This window comes from Heterocephalus glaber, unplaced genomic scaffold (assembly GCF_053883595.1).
Source record: "Heterocephalus glaber isolate CG9 unplaced genomic scaffold, H.glaber_assembly_v1.0 deba00001457, whole genome shotgun sequence".
NCBI classification, from domain to species: domain Eukaryota; kingdom Metazoa; phylum Chordata; class Mammalia; order Rodentia; family Bathyergidae; genus Heterocephalus; species Heterocephalus glaber.
The window spans coordinates 9,074,919-9,088,039 of NW_028258305.1; the positions used below are offsets into that span (position 1 = coordinate 9,074,919).

General features: G+C 45.5%; 1 long non-coding RNA gene across 1 annotated transcript; it reads right to left on the reverse strand.

Annotated features, from left to right (window-relative positions):
* Nucleotides 1–10,878: 10,878 nt before the first annotated feature.
* LOC110346136 (uncharacterized) lies at nucleotides 10,879–12,639 on the reverse strand. The gene is made up of 3 exons (XR_002389975.2): nucleotides 12,361–12,639; nucleotides 11,279–11,317; nucleotides 10,879–11,116 (listed from the first exon to the last, which is right to left on the reverse strand). It is a non-coding gene; the product is annotated as an uncharacterized LOC110346136 (long non-coding RNA).
* Nucleotides 12,640–13,121: the final 482 nt, after the last annotated feature.

Sequence of the window (13,121 nt, forward strand, 5' to 3'; positions counted from 1 at the left end):
ACTGACCAGCCTTTCAAATCACATCCAAGAGAAAGAAATGATTTCCATCTGACCTCCTTCCTTGCTCATCTCCCCAACCTTTCATAGAAACGAGGAGTAGGGGAGTAAAGCGAACTGAACCCATTTTCTGCTCTCTGTGTCATATGTAATCAAGATTGTCCCTAGAAGATCAGGAGGGTGGGAATTTGGAGTTGGTGCAGAAGAGGTAGCTGTCTTGTACTATGTAGTTGTCACTGAGAAGGAGGGGACTCTACTTCTCAGTCTCTGTCTTGCATGTAAGCAGAGACAGGACAATTCCTTACCCATGGAATGTACATAGAAGTAGTGTGGGCCCCTTCTAGGCCAAGATCCTTCCACATCCTTTTCTTCTTCCACCAACCAGAAGGGAATGATGCTTCTGAGCATGGCAGAGTCACAGAAAGAGTCTGGCCCCTGGAAAGACTGTGTGGGAGAGAGCTACTTGCTGATCAGAGCACTGGTCCAAGATGCTACATGAGTAGGAAACAAATTTCTTTTGTGTCAAACCACTGCCTTTGGGTCTGTTTGTTACTGCATGTCAGCCTGCTAACAGTTATAAACTGCAAGTGTTAATTCAGTCCTAAGAGTATAGACGTGTACTCTGTTGCCAAGACTGAGCATCCCCAAGTGAACTGGTGATGTCTCTGGTGGAGGTGGTAGTGGTGTGTGTGTGGTGGGTAAAGTGCTGGCTTGATCCTCCTTCCTGTGGCTTGCAGTAGGGTTCCCAGATGGTAGCTGTGCTCTGCACTTTTATACCTTTCCTTCTCCAACTACCACCCCCTTCTAACCCTTGCTATTCTCTCTTTCTTCTTGTCTCCCAATGATCAGAAGGTTTCCCCCTCAGAGGCTGAGTGAACCCTTTCTTTGGTTTTCTGTTAAGTCCTCCAGTTGATAGCTTGCAGGAAATCCTTGGAAGGTACAAATGTCCATTGCTTTTCTTTTGATGGTCTGGACCTTAACACTCCAGGCCAGCTGTGTTGCTTGGTACAACCGATTTTATCTAGGTAGCAGATTCCTTCTCATGCTCATGAAAATGAGAAGGCTGTCTGGTGTGAGCATCTGCGTGTGCACATGTGCATGCTGGAGGCCTGATGTTAGACCCAGGGACATAAAATGCCACGCATGTGTGTGTGGGATCAGAGGACTGGATGTGGGAAGTTGTAAGAGCATGGTTGTGAGTACCTTTACCTTTTCGCTTATTGGGAAAATGGCTTCTAGATTTTTACGTGGAGCTTCCTACATGTATCTTGGTGACTGTTGGCTACAAGTCGGCGCTAAGAGATGCATTGCTTTTGTAACCCCTTTTCCCAAGTAGTACTTTCATTCCCAGGCTGCCTTACTTGCTTGCATACTGTTCAACAGAGGAGGGGGAGGAGGGAAAGAGGGGCAGAATGGGGGGCAGATAAAGGGAAACTTGAGTGTGCCTTTTTTTCTTTCTCTTTCTCCACCCTCAGCCATCATTAACAGAAAAGTATTTTTAAAAGATCCCTTGATGGCATCCCCAAATGTGAAGTCTGACATTTTCTCAGCTGATGGCCTCCTTTGTGAAGGTATTTTGTGTCCTCCCAGCATGCCTGCTGGATCCTGGTTTTCTGCGGTTGCTAAGGTAAATACTCTTTCCATTAAGCACCACAGCCCAAGAGTGGCCTAAAGCTCAAATAAATGACCAAGGAGCAAGTTAAACATTCCCTGGGGCGATTTTAACCTATGCAATGGCTTTTTGGGAAAATTGCCTATTTTTTCATGTTTTGGCCAGGGAGTGTCTCTTATTCCCTTCTTTTTTCTTTTCTTTTCAGCTGAGTCCATCTTCTCTTTCATTTATCCATGCATTGGATGAAGGGTGGAAGCAGGATTAATAAATCACAGAGAATTGCCCCCCTCTCAGGTCAGTATTTATAAAGAAAGCCAGAGCATAATACTGTATATGCATTATGTTAACTTTGGGGGACCTGGGATGTGCAGCTGATTCTCATGGAGACCCCACTTCCCTTTCCTGTGAAAAACGCCACAGCACAACAGCCACTGGAGAACAATGTTCTTCTGGAAGGTTCCTCTGCTTAGGGGAAAGATCCGGGCTCCTGGTGACATTTTGAGACCAGTGTGGTTAAAGCTTTGCACAATGGTTTGGCTTTGTTTATTCTCCTATGCCTCACAAAGTATGTGTTCACAGACCACTTAAAAAGTGTCTTGACAGTTATCATGCTTTGTCATTTGATTAAGAAGCCATGGGACAGCCTTATTCATCTTTTCATCTTCGCTGTTGAGGGGTCTGGTTGGCCTGGGAGGAGACAGCACCTGAGGGAAGTCATGAGTAAGTAGCAGATTGGGGATTCCTTCTGGGGCCTCCAGGAAGAAAGGGTCCCACCTGGAAGTCTATGTTCCTGTCTTCCCTGCTACCCAGCTTGGAGGTTTGCTGCTTTCCTGAGTGTATTTATCTCCCACTAGAGGACATGTTCTTACCACCCGTTGATTGGATGTTTCTTCCCAACCTCTCTAGTGGCTCCCCCTGCAGGATTCTCAGCAAACCACCCGGATACACCTTTGATGAGCACAGAAGCCCAGCTGCGATGAAAATGAAGATCACAATGATCATAACTTCCTAGGCTGAGGGTTTTTACACCATGTTTCTCAGTGCCCCAGGAACAAGAAGATTCATAGAGCCAGCTAGAGGGAGCTTTTAAAAGACTTGCAGGATAGGGTCACTCCACTCATTGCATTTAGAACAATGCTGCATCTGAGTGGGGCTGACCAAGTGCAAGTGACTGGCTCCTCCCCAATTGCCTCACAGGCCCAGGACCCTGCTGAGCTAAAGCCCCCTCAGCTTCCTTCCAGTTCCTCCTCAAAGACACCCTTGTCCCCTTCTCCTTAATTCCCACACTGAAGTTCCAGCCCCTGACATTTCTCTAAGAGGCCTTCCTCCAACCCCAGACAAAGCCAGTTTCTCCCAAAGTTCAAATGTGTTCCATTTTCAGATGTATCTCTCAGGGCATGTACTAAATGCTCAGTAAATACATACCACGTGAAAGAAATGATTGAAAGGCACTGCCTCTCCACCCAAGAGCGGTGTTTGCCTCTTTTTGGTCTTTTATTTCTCACCCTTCCCATTATTAGTCAGTTCAACTGAGCAGATTAAAATAATTTCAGTGGGGCTAGAGATTTAGCGCAGTGGTTCTGCCGCCTGCCTCGCAATCACAAGGTCCAGAGTTCGACCCCCGGTACCATTAAAAAAAAGGAGGTATAAATAAACCGTTAAATTAAAAAAAATTTTTCAGTGGCCTGTTTTATTTTTTTGGTACTGGGGATCGAACTCGGGTCCTTGCGCTTGAGCAGTAGGTGGCGAAACCACTTTGCTAAATCCCCGGCCATCAATGGCGCGTTTTTAACAGGAAGAAAAGACTGAGCCCTTTAAAGCACATTATTTAGGCAGCCCTCGGAGAATACAATCTATATTTCCCTTCCTGGTGTGGGAAACCTGAGCTCCCGATAAATAGGTATGGGGTCTGGATTCTGCGTATCTTGGAAGTGACCTGGATGTTCTGGAAGCTGTCCAGGGGTTGGAACCAGATGAAGAGGCCCCGCTGCTCATTGCTGAGCCCTGAACTCCTTGCTTAAGCAACCCCTTTGCCAAACTTCCTCAGGCTACAACACTGGGCTCCACAGAAAGACTTGGATGGAGACACTGGGGAATAGTTCTGAGACCCACCTCCTTTTCCTCCAGAAAAAGCCCAACTTTATGCCTCTTTCAGAAAATTTGGAGGGGAGGAACCAGGACATAACTGGAGCAGGAGTAGGAGTGGGGGCAGGTTAAGGAGAATTCTTGTGTTTTTGGTTCTTGACTTTCAGTCAGTCTGTTTTTGTACTTGTGTCTTTTAAGCTTTTCCACATGTGCCCCCAGGGCCCACCGGTGAGTGTGTTTTATAAACTGGAAAAATGAATCAAAATAAGACCCAGAAGGGAAACACCGGGAGGAGTTTGAAGGGAAAAGTGTTAGTTCCTCTGTACCTCCCAGCTAGGCCTGACCTGCATTTGTGGGGTCCCAGGGTCAGGCTTATTTGGCTTTATGGGTAAAATGTGGATCTTTGCTCTGAGAAAACCTGATTGGGTTTTGTACTTGGCCTGCTCTGTTCAGCATTAATTAACTTCAGGAAAGTAAAAAGTGATTCTTTTTTATTTGGCTATCTGGCTCCACAAACCCTGTTGGCTTCCTGTCCCCTAGGTGCTGGATTGATGGGACCACAAATGTGTAAAGCCTTGCACAGGAAACCCCCCACAATGGTCATTCAGAGGCTCTTGCCTCCTGGTGGACCCCAAATGCAAGAAACCAGGAGGCCCGCACCCCAACTCTCAGTTTGCATGAAGGAAATAGTACCTGAACAAACCATCCATTTTCTTTTTTTAACATGCTTGGGCCAAAATAAGACAGAATAGAGCAGGGGCTCCTTGGAAAAGAAATTCTTTTAATGGCCTGAAAAATCAATCACAACCAAAGCACTAAATATTTTGAATAGCAGCACATTTAGGAAGTTTGAAGAAGCTTTGGAATCACTCCAGGAGGTATGTGTTTACCCCAGCACAATCTCTATCCTGTGACCTGAGCTTCTACCTTTCAAACTTTTCTTGAGCAACTTTATCAATAAACAACATTTTTGGGAATTCACAACTAAGCTATATATTTATAATTTTGTACTCATACATACCTTGGTATCAAGACTTTATATACATATATATATATATATTTTTTTTGGTACTGGGGATCGAACTTGGGACCTTGCGCTTTCGAAACAGGTGTCAGAACCACTGAGCTAAATCCCTGGCCCAGACATTATATGTTTTTTAAAAAAACATATCGGAAGTAAAAATTTAATAATTGATAGACATTGGTAACACTTGGGCTGTTATAGCCAAGAAAGAGCTATAAGATACACAAGTTCAAATGGAAGAAGGAAATTAGGGCTCTCACTTTTTAATCCCAGCCATCATGAAAACATAGACTTTAATCTGTCACAAGGTGCAAAAAGCAGAGAAAAAAGTGAGGGTGTTGATGTCAACCCCTCCTTGCCATGAGAGTCCCACCTTCCCCTCAAGACACCTACAGTACCAGATGTGACCCTGGCTCTCTGTCCCACCACCTCAGGCTGCATGCTGGAGAGTAGGAATGTCGATTTGCTGGAGCATCCTGGTGGGTTCAGTGCCCTCCAAAAGTGGCCTAGGGATCCCTGGGAACTGTGAACATGTTAACTTCCATAGCAAAAGGGACTTTGCAGATGCAATTCAAGCTTCGGACCTTACAAAAAAAGCATTGTGCACTATTCAGATGGGTGTCAACTGGTTACAGGAGACTTAGAAGTAGAGAACTTTCTCTTGCTGGATTTAGAGACATGTGACAAAATAAGTGACTAGAGATTCTCAATGTGAGCAGGACCTGATCTCCTGTTGGAAGAGGAGCCCACCTACAAAGCAGGAGAAACACAGGCTACTTCAGGGAGCAAAGCCAGAGATACAGCAAGAAGATGTGAGATCAGTCCTCCAGTCCTGAGGAACTGACTTCAGTCCACAGGCTGCATAAGCTGGAAGAGGACCTTTCCCAGACCTTCAGTGAAAGGCACCACTTGGTCTGAAAGTGTCTCACTGCTTTGCACCATGACAAATCTACTTGTTCCTTCCTGGTTCCTCTATGCCTCTTTGTCCTTCAAAAAACTGCTTTGATGTGCAACTCCCCACCTTTCCCTCACCTGTCTTTATTCCCTTGGATTCTCTTCGTGTTGATTGTCCAAAAGATGAATCCTGGTGCCCATCCTATGCTACTTTGTACTATTGTTTAAAACAATAGTGATCCTCTTAGCCACCTGTGTAGATGTGTGTGTCATGCTTTATTTATGCCTGTGGCCCTACTGTACTTGGCATCACTGCACACACAGACTGACTTCATAAATATGTGTGTATTGAATAAATGAATGAATGAGTGAAGAAATGCTATTAGTTTCTTTTGTTCCTCTTCTCTTTCTCTAAGTTCATGTCTTAAACATGATTTAATAGCAATAATTGTCTTTTGCATAGGTAAAGAGGGAAATGAGATTTTTAAAGGTGCCAGCCAGATGGATAGCGGCCTACCTATCTCTGCTTGAACCACACATGCTGAATTGGACTACAGGTACCATGTCACAAAGGCCAGGATGGATGTAATGGCTCAGCTTGGAAAGAACCATTCCACCAGGGCACCAGTTTCCAGGTTGTTGGATTGCAGACAGGAGCGTAGTGTTTGCTGTCTTGATCAGGACTAAGGAGTGGAATGTGTGACTCAGAGACCAGCTCTTAGCCTGGCTCCCACAGGCTTTCCAAAGGTCCAATCTAACTCGGAGTGGTGGCAGCATTGGCCACCTCCAGAACCTGTGAAGATTCTCTCTGGTTTGAGCAACTGTCACTGCTGGATCTGGCCCCTGACATGTTCTGGCTCCAGCTCTGGCATGGCACCTTTGGCTCCCAAGTTTGGCTACACAGGACTGGCTGAGTTCATATCCCCAGGAGGCAGCCCTCCCCCTTCCTGAGTCTGGTCTTGCCTGGACTCCCATGGACTGACAAATCTAGCTCCATAGTCTCTGCCTGACATACTGGCCTGCCAAAAGAACTTTGTAAATGTGCCATCCAGTCTAGTCTCTTGGACATCCCTGAGCAACACATCATGCTCCTCCTTGTCTCAGAGCCCACTTAAGTCACTTCCTTCATCAGAAACATTTGTCCCTGTGCACCTCTCTCAATTTCTAGCCTTTCCTGAGGGCTCTGACCTCACTTACCTATTCACTGTCCCAAAGGCTTGTTGTTTGTCCCATGCGTTTTGCCCATTGTTAGCCTTTTCAAATGAAGTTAATAGGTGTTTATTAAACACTTACTTATGCTCTGCTCTCTGCCTGGTATGTGCTCAGCTCCCAGAGAGAAGTACCGGTGACTGGACACTTACCAGGGCCCAGATGTGGTATGGACTCTTTCCTTTCTGGCTTCATGTGATCAGCAAACACCCCATGGGCATAAAATTTTACTTGTATGAGCAATCTAGAGAACTCTGATACACGTGCACAAGGAGACAGTCTAAGGATGCTTCTGTAGCATTGTTTGTAAGAGTGAAACTAGAGCAGCCTGAACACCCATCAAGAAGAGAAAGGGTAAGTTGTTTTAAATTCACATGCTAAAATGTTCTTAATAATCTTATAAATAAGATGTGGTAAAGTCAAATGGCGAAATTCTACATGGCAGCTAAAATGCATACACTGAAGTAATATATAACAAATCAGGTAAATCTCAGGAAGAAGAAAGTTAAAAAAGGAGAGCGATCAGCTAAAGAAGCAAAAGTACGGTAAAAACCATTTATATGAAATTTTAAGACACATCAAATACTCTACATGGATAAACACATATGGAGCTGCAGTATTAAAATATGCATGGGAAAGGTATATTCCAGGGACTGGCAAACCACCCCCTCCCTCCAAGGCCAGCCCGCCACCTGCTTTTGTATGGCGGGTGAGCTAAGAATAGTTTTTATAGTTTTAAATAGTTGGGGAAAAAAAATCAGAAGAAGAACAGTCTTTCACAACATCTAAAAATTATGTGAAATTCAAATTTCAGTGTCCATAAATAAATTTGTTGAAACAATGCCACGCTCACTCTTTCACATCTCACCACCCTTGCCACAGACCATGTGGCTCCCAGAGTGGACCATGTTTGCTATCTGCCCTTTACAGAGAAGGCTCGCCAGGCCCTGATCTATATCAAATTAGCAGGAATTTCCCAGTGGGGCGGGGGGGGGGAGTGGCGGATGGGACAGAGGTGGGAGGGGCCCACTAGGGGCATCAATGATATTTTAGCTTTGAAGATGCTAGTGGACTAATATTTTGAAAGTCTAAAACTCATCATTTAGAAAAAAGTAAAAGAGAAATCTCCCACCCCTGCAAGATCCCCCCATAATAGGTACTGCTATGGTTCCCAGTTCACAGATGAGAGAGTGAAGTGCATGCTAGGAGAAGATGAAACTCAGGCTCTCTCCCCAGAGTGTCCCTCACCCTGTGCTGCCCACCAGGGCTCCCCCGGCCAGCTGGGAGTGAAGACTCAAAGTAGAGTTGTTTGGGGGCCAACATTTGCCTTCAGGTGACAACAGTTTCATGACCCCATTTAATGAAATCTCTCATCATGGTATTAGTATCTTCTAAGGGGAGAAGAAGAAATGGAGAGGCCATCTTTGGCCACATCACCTTTGACCAGATTGCTTATGTAGAAGAATAACAGCCACTGCATCTTCCTGTTTTCCCGAGTTGAGTTGTTCCCACATATACATTCAGAAACTCCATAAGAAGAAAGGCAGTCACTATTGCCCATGATTCAGGACCAAGGTGAGTTCTTTAATGTCCCTTGAGGGCATAGTCACACTGTGGCTGCCCTGGTGAGTAAACTTGTTTGTTTTTTGTTTTTTTTTTGGTACCGGAGATCGAACTCGGGACCTTGTGCTTGCCAGGCAGGCGCCAGAACCACTGAGCTAAATCCCCGGCCCCCCAGGTGAGTAACCTTGGACAAACAAGTGCTACTTTCTCTTCAAGCTTCTGAATCCTGCTCCAATGGAGACAATAATTAGTTCCTACCACATTGTTGTGAGGATGAGGTAATGCATGTAAAATGCTCAGCACTCTTCTTAGAACATGAAGGCAGCTCCCTACAAGTCACCTATTGTGTCATTGTTGTTTTTATTATCATTACTAAAAGACCCTTCTAGAATTTTTCCCATCAGTTCTGTTTATCTTTGTTAAGATGTGGGAATATTTGGGATGATTCTTCTTTGACATAGTTCTGGTGGTTGTTAATACTAAATTTTCCCCAGTTTACCTACAAGGAAACTGAATCTTGGAGAGCAATAGCAGAGCCTCTGCTTTGTGTGTGGGAAGAGTGAAGGCTGGGGATGCAGGGCCTTGGGAGAATGTTCTGGTTGCTTGTACCTGCCTGCTTTTTTCTGAAAACATCAGAAACCTAGAGTATTTCTACAGTGCTGGATAATCACTATCAAGCAGCAGTTGTAGAGGATTTATCGGAGCAGGGCGTGGTTTCCTTGAATGTGGCTCACAAATTTATGGCAGTTATTCTTCTCTGAGGAGGGAGTTACTTTCTTTTCCTGGTGAGGCAACTGAAATGAAGATGGAGCAGGCGGCCCTGAAGAGGGTGCGTGGTGGAGGCAGGGGGAAGGGAGGGGGAGACTGGCACTGGTTTGGAGAACTGACAGGCCAGTCGAAGGGCAATCATTAGGGGAGGGATGGAGAGGTGAAGTACTTGCTTGTGGCTTCTCGCTCCTCTCCCTCTATCCACCTGATGCTGGACACATAGGAGGAGCTGAGGAAATAAAAAATCATGATTTTTTAAATTGCCACATAACTATATTCAAATGGAGTCTGAAGTAGAATCTAAAGTGTGTAAGAAGATAAAGCTGAAGCTCTGAAAGGGAGAGAAGGGAGGAGGAGTCCCCCTAGCCCATTCCTTTCCCTGCCACAGTGTTTAGCCCTTCTCAGACTCCTACACTCTCCAGCCCTGGGCAGCCCCAGGGTGGCCTCAGGGACTGGCGTATGGTGATGCTCATGATGTATCTATTGATTTACTTGATGGATGTGGATATTTGTGGCAGGTGATTTCTACAGCTTGAGTCACTGGCTCGGGTTTCTTGGGGAGCAAATGTACTCTGTGGAGTGGAGTCCCTAATCACAATGGAGTGCCCCCTTGCCTGCCAGTCATTCCAGACCAGAGATTGGCAAACTTTTTCTGTAAAGGGCTGGAGAGTAAATCTTTAGGCTTTGCGCGCCATATGGTCTCTGTCACAACTATTCAACTCTGCTCTCGTAGCGTGAAAGCCAACACAGACAAATTCATAAATGAGTAATTGTGGCTGTATTCCAATGAAACTTTACTCCCCAAACAGGCAGCAGATCATATTTGGCTGATGAGCTGTAGTTTGCTGACCCCTGTCTTGGACCAAGGACTTTGCTGGCTTCAGAGAGGCCCTTTTGATGACCAGAAGGAGATTAGCAAATCAAGGTTGCTGCGAAGGCACCCACTCTGGCTCTCTGGCTCTCAGCTTGGATTTCTTCTAAGGATTCAGAAGGGCAGAAACAGGGCTGTTAAACCTCTTCTGGAGGGTCTATCACTCTATTTGCTTCTCACAAGCCATCTCCTTGAAACTTTTGTTGGTTTGATGCTTCTATATTAAGGGAACTATGGCAAAATCCCAGCACTTTAGGCGATGAGGATTATTGAGAGCATACTCCGGGGGTAAGGAAGAATGAGACCTCAGCAGCCACGGCTGGGCTTCACAGAGGGCTGAAATGCCATTCATGGCCATGTGAGATTTCAGAGGAGGGTGCATAATCCAGTGGCTAGAACCCCAAGATCCATAATCAAACAGCCTGAGTTCAAATCCCAGCTCTGCTACTTATCAGCTGTGTTACCTCTCTGGCCTCAGTTTCCCCCATCTGTATAATGGGGATAATTATATCACTGACTGCAAAGGGACCTTGTGATCCTGTGGGATCACATGTGTCAGGGCTAAAGATGCCATGGAAAAAATCATGCTCAGTGAGTGTTGTCCACTGTGTTTCCAAGAACAATGTTGTCATGAATACTAGATATCAGTGGGGGTTCTCCCTCACAGAGGGAGGCCATTGTTGTTCATGCTTGTGCTGGGTAGTTGGAGGGACTGTGTTACTCTTCTGTTCTGCTGCATCTACCATAACTTGCTAGTGGTGGCTCCCCATGTCTCAGATGTCCCAAGTGAAGATTTGGGCCGTGCTAGGTGTTTTCTGGGGAATCTTTCCGGCTTCTTTGCAGCCTGTGAATGAACCAGCAAGAGACAAGACAGTTTGGCAAGTAAGGGACAAGACAACCCACAACTGAGGACCTCTTCAGACTGAGGGCAGGAAGGCATCTGTGGAGCCTTTCCCATGCGACACTCTTGGGGACGCTGTCTGGGTTCCATGAAGGCAGTTGTGCTCTGCTCATGAGGCTGGCTGTTCCTCTCAGACCATAAGGGGTCCTCCCTGGTTCTACTGAGCTCCCTCTTCACTTTTCTTCTCACAATCTAGAGAAGAAATTAATTATCTATAATGGGAACTAAAAACAGTGGTCTCAAAACACATCTTTCTTTAAAGAGGGGTCCCTTTATAGTAATGCCTCTGGAGAAATGAGACAAAGACAGAAGGGTGACAATGACACCTTCCCACGAGAGCTCCAATTCTCTTACCTGAGCGTCTTTCCCAAGTCGATCTCTCCTCCTCCTCCTCTGAAATAGGAATTGGAGGTAAAAGGGGGTGATTGGCATAGCTTTAAAGTTTGCTGATTCTCTGAAAATATCCCCTGGTGAATGAGCAGAGAGAGAGATAGAGCAGCCATCTCTCAGGTTTTTGGACTGGCCTCTTAGAGATCCTTTTGGGGACTGCCCCAGAAGATCTTCTCTGAGGCTTTCTGCAGATTTGAGGTCTGCTGTCAATTGAAGCTTCAGAATCCTCTTTCTTTCATTCCTTCAGCAAAGTCCCAGTTTGTTGACCTTTGGGCCCCAGTGCCGAGCCTAGCTCTGGATTTATCTACCCCACTGGGGCCAAATGCCTGACTTGTTAGCCATGCTGCATGGTTTTATTTGTTTTTGTTGTGCATTTCTATCATTTTTGTTCATGTGTCTGGAGGCTTTCCTTAGAAAATGATGGATGCGTTTTCATAAATCAAAAAATAAATGAGAACGTATATAAAGGCAAAAAATAGACCCAAGCCTGGAATTTGCCATTAGGAGCTGCTAGCTATTTCCCAGGGAGGATGCACTTTTTTGATTTTACAAGGTCACACCTTGCCTTATTTCACAGAGCACGGTTTTCAGGATTTTCTCTAATAATAATGGCCACAGTAATGATGACGACAATTCCAACTATGCTTACTGTAGTGCTAAGTATTTTGTATGCATTATTCCATCTAATACCACAACAATCTAATGAACCAGAGTCTGTTATTATCCCCATTGTACAGGTAGGTAAAAAGTTTTATAACTTAACTAAGTTCCCTTAGTTGGTAATGAGTGGGATTAAAATGAAGCTTTCTTATGCTCTTGACTGATACACTGGGCTCCCATTTTAGTGTTTACTGGAGGTGCTAAAGGGTTGTGGGTGTGGCTTCTCCATCCAGTTCCGCTGGGAAGCAGGTGGCTGGCAGAGGTATGGATAGCTCTCAATCAGCAGGCCTCATGGAAAGAATCTGTTCTCATCAGCTCTGCTCATGGGCTGCCCCTGGGCCAGAACATCAGCATTTGAATATCCCATGATTATTTTCATATAATACCTTGGACAATGTCACTATCACCAACAGCAAGGATCTCTCTTTCCTTTCATTTCCATGGCTCCTTTTCCTGGGTATACTCTAGAACCTAGCCATAGTGTTGGGAACTGATACAAACCAGCAGGCAACTGATGACAGTGCACGCGCTCCCTCTATTAGTCACAATCCTCTGGTTGTGACAGAACTCCCCATGGGAGAAGCTTAAGGCATTTACTGGTACATGTGACCAGCAGAAAATGGCTTTCTTCCTCATGGGGAAGGATACTGATTTCCCTGCTCAGTCTCAAGCTGATCCATTTGGCTTCAGATCCAAGGGGCAAGGAAACTGATCAGCTCAGGCTGTAAGCCCATTTCTTAGGCAGGAGGATGGGTGATTATGATGGACTGCTGACACCACAGAATCAGAGTGAAAGAGGAGGTGCAACAAAAAAAAGGAGACCGAGGTTCTTATCTAGAGCATTTTCTATTGCTTTTCTTCTATGCCTCCCGTAATAGTTTGCATCTTGAATGTTCCCCAAAGTCCCATGTGTTAAAGGTTTGGTCCCCAGCTTGTGACGCTATTGGGAGGTGATGGAACCTTTAGGGTATGGGGTCTAGTGGAAGGAACTTAGGTTATTAAGATGTACCCTTGAAGGGGATATTGAGACTCCAGTCCCTGTCCTTTCTTTCCCTTTGCTTCCCAGCTGCCACGAGGTCAGCAGGCCTTCCCTATCACATGCTCCTGCCACGATGTACTGTGCTACCACAGGCCCAAAGCAACAGGG